Source organism: Procambarus clarkii, chromosome 57 (genome assembly GCF_040958095.1).
Source record: "Procambarus clarkii isolate CNS0578487 chromosome 57, FALCON_Pclarkii_2.0, whole genome shotgun sequence".
In the NCBI taxonomy this organism is placed as follows: domain Eukaryota; kingdom Metazoa; phylum Arthropoda; class Malacostraca; order Decapoda; family Cambaridae; genus Procambarus; species Procambarus clarkii.
The window spans coordinates 6294321-6303120 of NC_091206.1; positions in this window are offsets into that span (position 1 = coordinate 6294321).

Here is an 8800-nt window from a genome sequence, read left to right on the forward strand (position 1 = left end):
CGTAATTTCAAACTGCGAGTATGTGCAGAGAGCCAGAATTTGGCTCCAAAATATGGCTCAGGCCTCGAAATTGGGATGTTTGCGATATCTTGAAAACTGCAGGGGAGTTTGTGTAAAATGTGACTCACTGCCGCTTTCAGTACTTGGCATATGTTGGGTATAAAAAGTCGTATTTTCAAACAGCGAATACGTACAAAGAGCCAGAATTTGGCTCCAAAATATGGCTGAGGCCTCGAAATTGGGATGTTTGAGATATTTTGAAATCTGCAAGGGGGTTTGGGACAAATGTGACCAAACGCCGCATTCAGTACTTGGCATATGTTGGGTATAAAAAGTCGTAATTTTAATCTGCAAATACGTGCATAGAGCCAGAATTTGGCTCCAAAATATGGCTCAGGCCTCGAAATTGGGATGTTTAGGATATTTTGAAAACTGCAGCGGAGTTTGCGCAAAATGTGACTCACTGCCGCTTTCAGTACTTGGCATATGTTGGGTATAAAAAGTCGCAATTTCAAACTGCGAATACGTGCATAGAGCCAGAATTTGGCTCCAAAATATGGCTCAGGCCTCGAAATAGAGATATTTGGGATATTTCAAAAACTGCAGGGGAGTTTGTGCAAAATGTGACTCACTGCCGCTATCAGGACTTGGCATATGTTGGGTATAAAAAGTCGTAATTTTAATCTGCGAATACGTGCGTAGAGCCAGAATTTGGCTCCAAAATATGGCTCAGGCCTCGAAATTGGGATATTTTGAAAACTGCAGGGAGGTTTGGGACAAATGTGACCAAATGCCGCTTTCAGTACTTAGTACATTCTGGGTATAAAATAGTCGTAATTTTAAACTGCGAATACGTGCATAGAGCCAGAATTTGGCACAAAAATATGGCTCAGGCCTTGAAATTGGGATGTTTGGGATATTTTGAAAACTGCAGGGGAGTTTGTGCAAAATATGACTCACTGCCGCTTTCAGTACTTGGCATATGTTGGGTATAAAAAGTCGTATTTTCAAACAGCGAATACGTGCAAAGAGCCAGAATTTGGCTCCAAATTATGGCTCAGGCCTCGAAATTGGGATATTTGGGATATTTTGAAAAGTGCAGGGGGGTTTAGGACAAATGTGACCAAAAGCCGCTTTCAGTTCTTCGCATATATTGGGTATAAAAAATCGTAATTTCAAACTGCGTATACGTGCAGAGAGCCAGAATATGGCTTCAAAATATGGCTCAGGCCTCGAAATTGGGATGTTTGGGATATTTTGAAAACTGCAGCGGAGTTTGCGCAAAATGTGACTCACTGCCGCTTTCAGTACTTGGCATATGTTGGGTATAAAAAGTCGCAATTTCAAACTGCGAATACGTGCATTGAGCCAGAATTTGGCTCCAAAATATTGCTCAGGCCTCGAAATAGAGATATTTGGGATATTTCAAAAACTGCAGGGGAGTTTGTGCAAAATGTGACTCACTGCCGCTATCAGGACTTGGCATATGTTGGGTATAAAAAGTCGTAATTTTAAACTGCGAATACGTGCATAGAGCCAGAATTTGGCACCAAAATATGGCTCAGGCCTTGAAATTGGGATGTTTGGGATATTTTGAAAACTGCAGGGGAGTTTGTGCAAAATGTGAATCACTTCGCTTTCAGTACTTAGCATATGTTGGGTAAAAAAAGTCGTAATGTCAAACTGCGAATACGTGCAGAGAACCAGAATTTGGCTCCAAAATAAGGCTCAGGCCTCGAAATTGGGTTGTTTGGAATATTTTGCAAACTGCAGGGGGGTTTGGGACAAATGGGACCAAACGCCGCTTTCAGTACTTGGCATATGTTGGGTATAAAAAGTCGTAATGTCAATTTGCAAATACGTGCAGAGAGCCAGAATTTGGCTCCAAAATATGGTTCAGGCCTTGAAATTGGAATATTTGGGATATTTTGAAAACTGCAGAGGAGTTTGTGCAAAATATGACTCACTGCCACATTCAGTACTTGGCATATGTTGGGTAAAAAAAGTCGTAATGTCAAACTGCGAATACGTGCAGAGAACCAGAATTTGGCTCCAAAATAAGGCTCAGGCCTCGAAATTGGGTTGTTTGGAATATTTTGCAAACTGCAGGGGGGTTTGGGACAAATGGGACCAAACGCCGCTTTCAGTACTTGGCATATGTTGGGTATAAAAAGTCGTAATGTCAATTTGCAAATACGTGCAGAGAGCCAGAATTTGGCTCCAAAATATGGCTCAGGCCTCGAAATTGGGCTGTTTGGAATATTTTGCAAACTGCAGGGGGGTTTGGGACAAATGTGACCAAACGCTGCTTTCATTACTTGGCATATGTTGGGTATAAAAAAGTCGTAATTTCAAACTGCGAATGCGTGCAGAGAGCCAGAATTTGGCAAAAAAATATGGCTCAGGCCTCGAAATTGGGATGTTTGGGATATTTTGAAATCTGCAGGGGCGTTTGGGACAAATGTGACCAAACGCCGCTTTCATTACTTGGCATATGTTGGGTATAAAAAGGTCGTAATTTCAAACTGCGAATACGTGCAGAGAGCCAGAATTTGGCACAAAAATATGGCTCAGGCCTCGAAATTGGGATGTTTGGGATATTTTGAAATCTGCAGGGGGGTTTGGGACAAATGTGACCAAACGCCGCTTTCATTACTTGGCATATGTTGGGAATAAAAAAGTCGTAATTTCAAACGGCGAATACGTTCAGAGAGCCAGAATTTGGCTCCAAAATATGGCTCATGCCTCGAAATTTGGATATTTGGGATATTTTGAAAACTGAGGGAGGTTTGGGACAAATGTGACCAAATGCCGCTTTCAGTACTTGGCATATGTTGGGTATAAAAAGTCGTAATTTTAAACTGCGAATACATGCATAGAGCCAGAATTTGGAACCAAAATATAGCTCAGGCCTTGAAAATGGGATGTTTGGGATATTTTGCAAACTGCAGGGGAGTTTGTGCAAAATGTGACTCACTTCGCTTTCAGTACTTGGCATATGTTGGGTATAAAAAGTCGTAATGTCAAACTGCGAATACGTGCAGAGAGCCAGAATTTGGCTCTAAAATAAGGCTCAGGCCTCGAAATTGGGTTGTTTGGAATATTTTGCAAACTGCAGGGGGGGTTTGGGACAAATGTGACCAAACGCCGCTTTCAGTACTTGGCATATGTTGGGTATAAATAGTCGTAATGTCAAACTGCGAATACGTGCAGAGAGCCAGAATTTGGCTCCAAAATATAGCTCAGGCCTCGAAATTGGGTTGTTTGGAATATTTTGCAAACTGCAGGGGGGTTTGGGACAAATGTGACCAAACGCCGCTTTCAGTACTTCGCATATGTTGGATATAAAAAAGTCGTAATTTCAAACTGCGAGTACGTGCAGAGAGCCAGAATTTGGCTCCAAAATATGGCTCAGGCCCCGAAATTGGGATGTTTGGGATATTTTGAAAATTGCAGGGGAGTTTGTGTAAAATGTGACTCACTGCCGCTTTCAGTACTTGGCATATGTTGGGTATAAAAAGTCGTATTTTCAAACAGCGAATACGTGCAAAGAGCCAGAATTTGGCTCCAAAATATGGATCAGGCCTCGAAATTGGGAATGATTTGGATATTTTGAAATCTGCAGGGAGGTTTGGGACAAATGTGACCAAACGCTGCTTTCAGTACTTGGTACATGTTGGGTATAAAAAAATTCGTAATTTCAAACTGCGAGTATGTGCAGAGAGCCAGAATTTGGCTCCAAAATATGGCTCAGGCCTCGAAATTGGGATGTTTGCGATATCTTGAAAACTGCAGGGGAGTTTGTGTAAAATGTGACTCACTGCCGCTTTCAGTACTTGGCATATGTTGGGTATAAAAAGTCGTATTTTCAAACAGCGAATACGTACAAAGAGCCAGAATTTGGCTCCAAAATATGGCTGAGGCCTCGAAATTGGGATGTTTGAGATATTTTGAAATCTGCAAGGGGGTTTGGGACAAATGTGACCAAACGCCGCATTCAGTACTTGGCATATGTTGGGTATAAAAAGTCGTAATTTTAATCTGCAAATACGTGCATAGAGCCAGAATTTGGCTCCAAAATATGGCTCAGGCCTCGAAATTGGGATGTTTAGGATATTTTGAAAACTGCAGCGGAGTTTGCGCAAAATGTGACTCACTGCCGCTTTCAGTACTTGGCATATGTTGGGTATAAAAAGTCGCAATTTCAAACTGCGAATACGTGCATAGAGCCAGAATTTGGCTCCAAAATATGGCTCAGGCCTCGAAATAGAGATATTTGGGATATTTCAAAAACTGCAGGGGAGTTTGTGCAAAATGTGACTCACTGCCGCTATCAGGACTTGGCATATGTTGGGTATAAAAAGTCGTAATTTTAATCTGCGAATACGTGCATAGAGCCAGAATTTGGCTCCAAAATATGGCTCAGGCCCCGAAATTGGGATATTTGGGATATTTTGAAAACTGCAGGGAGGTTTGGGACAAATGTGACCAAACGCCGCTTTCAGTACTTAGTACATTCTGGGTATAAAATAGTCGTAATTTTAAACTGCGAATACGTGCATAGAGCCAGAATTTGGCACAAAAATATGGCTCAGGCCTTGAAATTGGGATGTTTGGGATATTTTGAAAACTGCAGGGGAGTTTTTGCAAAATATGACTCACTGCCGCTTTCAGTACTTGGCATATGTTGGGTATAAAAAGTCGTATTTTCAAACAGCGAATACGTGCAAAGAGCCAGAATTAGGCTCCAAATTATGGCTCAGGCCTCGAAATTGGGATATTTGGGATATTTTGAAAAGTGCTGGGGGGTTTAGGACAAATGTGACCAAAAGCCGCTTTCAGTTCTTTGCATATATTGGGTATAAAAAATCGTAATTTCAAACTGCGTATACGTGCAGAGAGCCAGAATTTGGCTTCAAAATATGGCTCAGGCCTCGAAATTGGGATGTTTGGGATATTTTGAAAACTGCAGCGGAGTTTGCGCAAAATGTGACTCACTGCCGCTTTCAGTACTTGGCATATGTTGGGTATAAAAAGTCGCAATTTCAAACTGCGAATACGTGCATTGAGCCAGAATTTGGCTCCAAAATATGGCTCAGGCCTCGAAATAGAGATATTTGGGATATTTCAAAAACTGCAGGGGAGTTTGTGCAAAATGTGACTCACTGCCGCTATCAGGACTTGGCATATGTTGGGTATAAAAAGTCGTAATTTTAAACTGCGAATACGTGCATAGAGCCAGAATTTGGCACCAAAATATGGCTCAGGCCTTGAAATTGGGATGTTTGGGATATTTTGAAAACTGCAGGGGAGTTTGTGCAAAATGTGAATCACTTCGCTTACAGTACTTAGCATATGTTGGGTAAAAAAAGTCGTAATGTCAAACTGCGAATACGTGCAGAGAACCAGAATTTGGCTCCAAAATAAGGCTCAGGCCTCGAAATTGGGTTGTTTGGAATATTTTGCAAACTGCAGGGGGGTTTGGGACAAATGGGACCAAACGCCGCTTTCAGTACTTGGCATATGTTGGGTATAAAAAGTCGTAATGTCAATTTGCAAATACGTGCAGAGAGCCAGAATTTGGCTCCAAAATATGGTTCAGGCCTTGAAATTGGAATATTTGGGATATTTTGAAAACTGCAGAGGAGTTTGTGCAAGATATGACTCACTGCCACATTCAGTACTTGGCATATGTTGGGTAAAAAAAGTCGTAATGTCAAACTGCGAATACGTGAAGAGAACCAGAATTTGGCTCCAAAATAAGGCTCAGGCCTCGAAATTGGGTTGTTTGGAATATTTTGCAAACTGCAGGGGGGTTTGGGACAAATGGGACCAAACGCCGCTTTCAGTACTTGGCATATGTTGGGTATAAAAAGTCGTAATGTCAATTTGCAAATACGTGCAGAGAGCCAGAATTTGGCTCCAAAATATGGCTCAGGCCTCGAAATTGGGCTGTTTGGAATATTTTGCAAACTGCAGGGGGGTTTGGGACAAATGTAACCAAACACGGCTTTCAGTACTTCGCATATGTTGGGTATAAAAAAGTCGTTATTTCAAACTGCGAGTAACGTGCAGAGAGCCAGAATTTGGCTCCAAAATATGGCTCAGGCCTCAAAATTGGGATGTTTGGGATATTTTGAAAACTGCAGGGGAGTTTGTGCAAAATGTGACTCACTGCCGCTTTCAGAACTTGGCATATGTTGGGTATAAAAAGTCGTATTTTCAAACAGCGAATACGTGCAAAGAGCCAGAATTTGGCTCCAAAATATGGATCAGGCCTCGAAATTGGGAATGATTTGGATATTTTGAAATCTGCAGGGAGGTTTGGGACAAATGTGACCAAACGCTGCTTTCAGTACTTGGTACATGTTAGGTATAAAAAAATTCGTATTTTCAAACTGCGAGTATGTGCAGAGAGCCAGAATTTGGCTCCAAAATATGGCTCAGGCCTCGAAATTGGGATGTTTGCGATATCTTGAAAACTGCAGGGGAGTTTGTGTAAAAATGTGACTCACTGCCGCTTTCAGTACTTGGCATATGTTGGGTATAAAAAGTCGTATTTTCAAACAGCGAATACGTACAAAGAGCTAGAATTTGGCTCCAAAATATGGCTGAGGCCTCGAAATTGGGATGTTTGAGATATTTTGAAATCTGCAAGGGGGTTTGGGACAAATGTGACCAAACGCCGCATTCAGTACTTGGCATATGTTGGGTATAAAAAGTCGTAATTTTAATCTGCAAATACGTGCATAGAGCCAGAATTTGGCTCCAAAATATGGCTCAGGCCTCGAAATTGGGATGTTTAGGATATTTTGAAAACTGCAGCGGAGTTTGCGCAAAATGTGACTCACTGCCGCTTTCAGTACTTGGCATATGTTGGGTATAAAAAGTCGCAGTTTCAAACTGCGAATACGTGCATAGAGCCAGAATTTGGCTCCAAAATATGGCTCAGGCCTCGAAATAGAGATATTTGGGATATTTCAAAAACTGCAGGGGAGTTTGTGCAAAATGTGACTCACTGCCGCTATCAGGACTTGGCATATGTTGGGTATAAAAAGTCGTAATTTTAATCTGCGAATACGTGCGTAGAGCCAGAATTTGGCTCCAAAATATGGCTCAGGCCTCGAAATTGGGATATTTTGAAAACTGCAGGGAGGTTTGGGACAAATGTGACCAAACGCCGCTTTCAATACTTAGTACATTCTGGGTATAAAATAGTCGTAATTTTAAACTGCGAATACGTGCATAGAGCCAGAATTTGGCACAAAAATATGGCTCAGGCCTTGAAATTGGGATGTTTGGGATATTTCAAAAACTGCAGGGGAGTTTGTGCAAAATGTGACTCACTGCCGCTATCAGGACTTGGCATATGTTGGGTATAAAAAGTCGTAATTTTAAACTGCGAATACGTGCATAGAGCCAGAATTTGGCACCAAAATATGGCTCAGGCCTTGAAATTGGGATGTTTGGGATATTTTGAAAACTGCAGGGGAGTTTGTGCAAAATGTGAATCACTTCGCTTTCAGTACTGAGCATATGTTGGGTAAAAAAAGTCGTAATGTCAAACTGCGAATACGTGCAGAGAACCAGAATTTGGCTCCAAAATAAGGCTCAGGCCTCGAAATTGGGTTGTTTGGAATATTTTGCAAACTGCAGGGGGGTTTGGGACAAATGGGACCAAACGCCGCTTTCAGTACTTGGCATATGTTGGGTATAAAAAGTCGTAATGTCAATTTGCAAATACGTGCAGAGAGCCAGAATTTGGCTCCAAAATATGGTTCAGGCCTTGAAATTGGAATATTTGGGATATTTTGAAAACTGCAGAGGAGTTTGTGCAAAATATGACTCACTGCCACATTCAGTACTTGGCATATGTTGGGTAAAAAAAGTCGTAATGTCAAACTGCGAATACGTGCAGAGAACCAGAATTTGGCTCCAAAATAAGGCTCAGGCCTCGAAATTGGGTTGTTTGGAATATTTTGCAAACTGCAGGGGGGTTTGGGACAAATGGGACCAAACGCCGCTTTCAGTACTTGGCATATGTTGGGTATAAAAAGTCGTAATGTCAATTTGCAAATACGTGCAGAGAGCCAGAATTTGGCTCCAAAATATGGCTCAGGCCTCGAAATTGGGCTGTTTGGAATATTTTGCAAACTGCAGGGGGGTTTGGGACAAATGTAACCAAACACGGCTTTCAGTACTTCGCATATGTTGGGTATAAAAAAGTCGTTATTTCAAACTGCGAGTACGTGCAGAGAGCCAGAATTTGGCTCCAAAATATGGCTCAGGCCTCAAAATTGGGATGTTTGGGATATTTTGAAAACTGCAGGGGAGTTTGTGCAAAATGTGACTCACTGCCGCTTTCAGAACTTGGCATATGTTGGGTATAAAAAGTCGCATTTTCAAACAGCGAATACGTGCAAAGAGCCAGAATTTGGCTCCAAAATATGGCTCAGGCCTCGAAATTGGAATATTTGGGATATTTTGAAAACTACAGGGAGGTTTGGGACAAATGTGACCAAACGCTGCTTTCATTACTTGGCATATGTTGGGTATAAAAAAGTCGTAATTTCAAACTGCGAATGCGTGCAGAGACCCAGAATTTGGCACAAAAATATGGCTCAGGCCTCGAAATTGGGATGTTTGGGATATTTTTAAATCTGCAGGGGCGTTTGGGACAAAGGTGACCTAACGCCGCTTTCATTACTTGGCATATGTTGGGTATAAAAAAGTCGTAATTTCAAACTGCGAATACGTTCAGAAAGCCAGAATTTGGGTCCAAAATATGGCTCATGCCTCG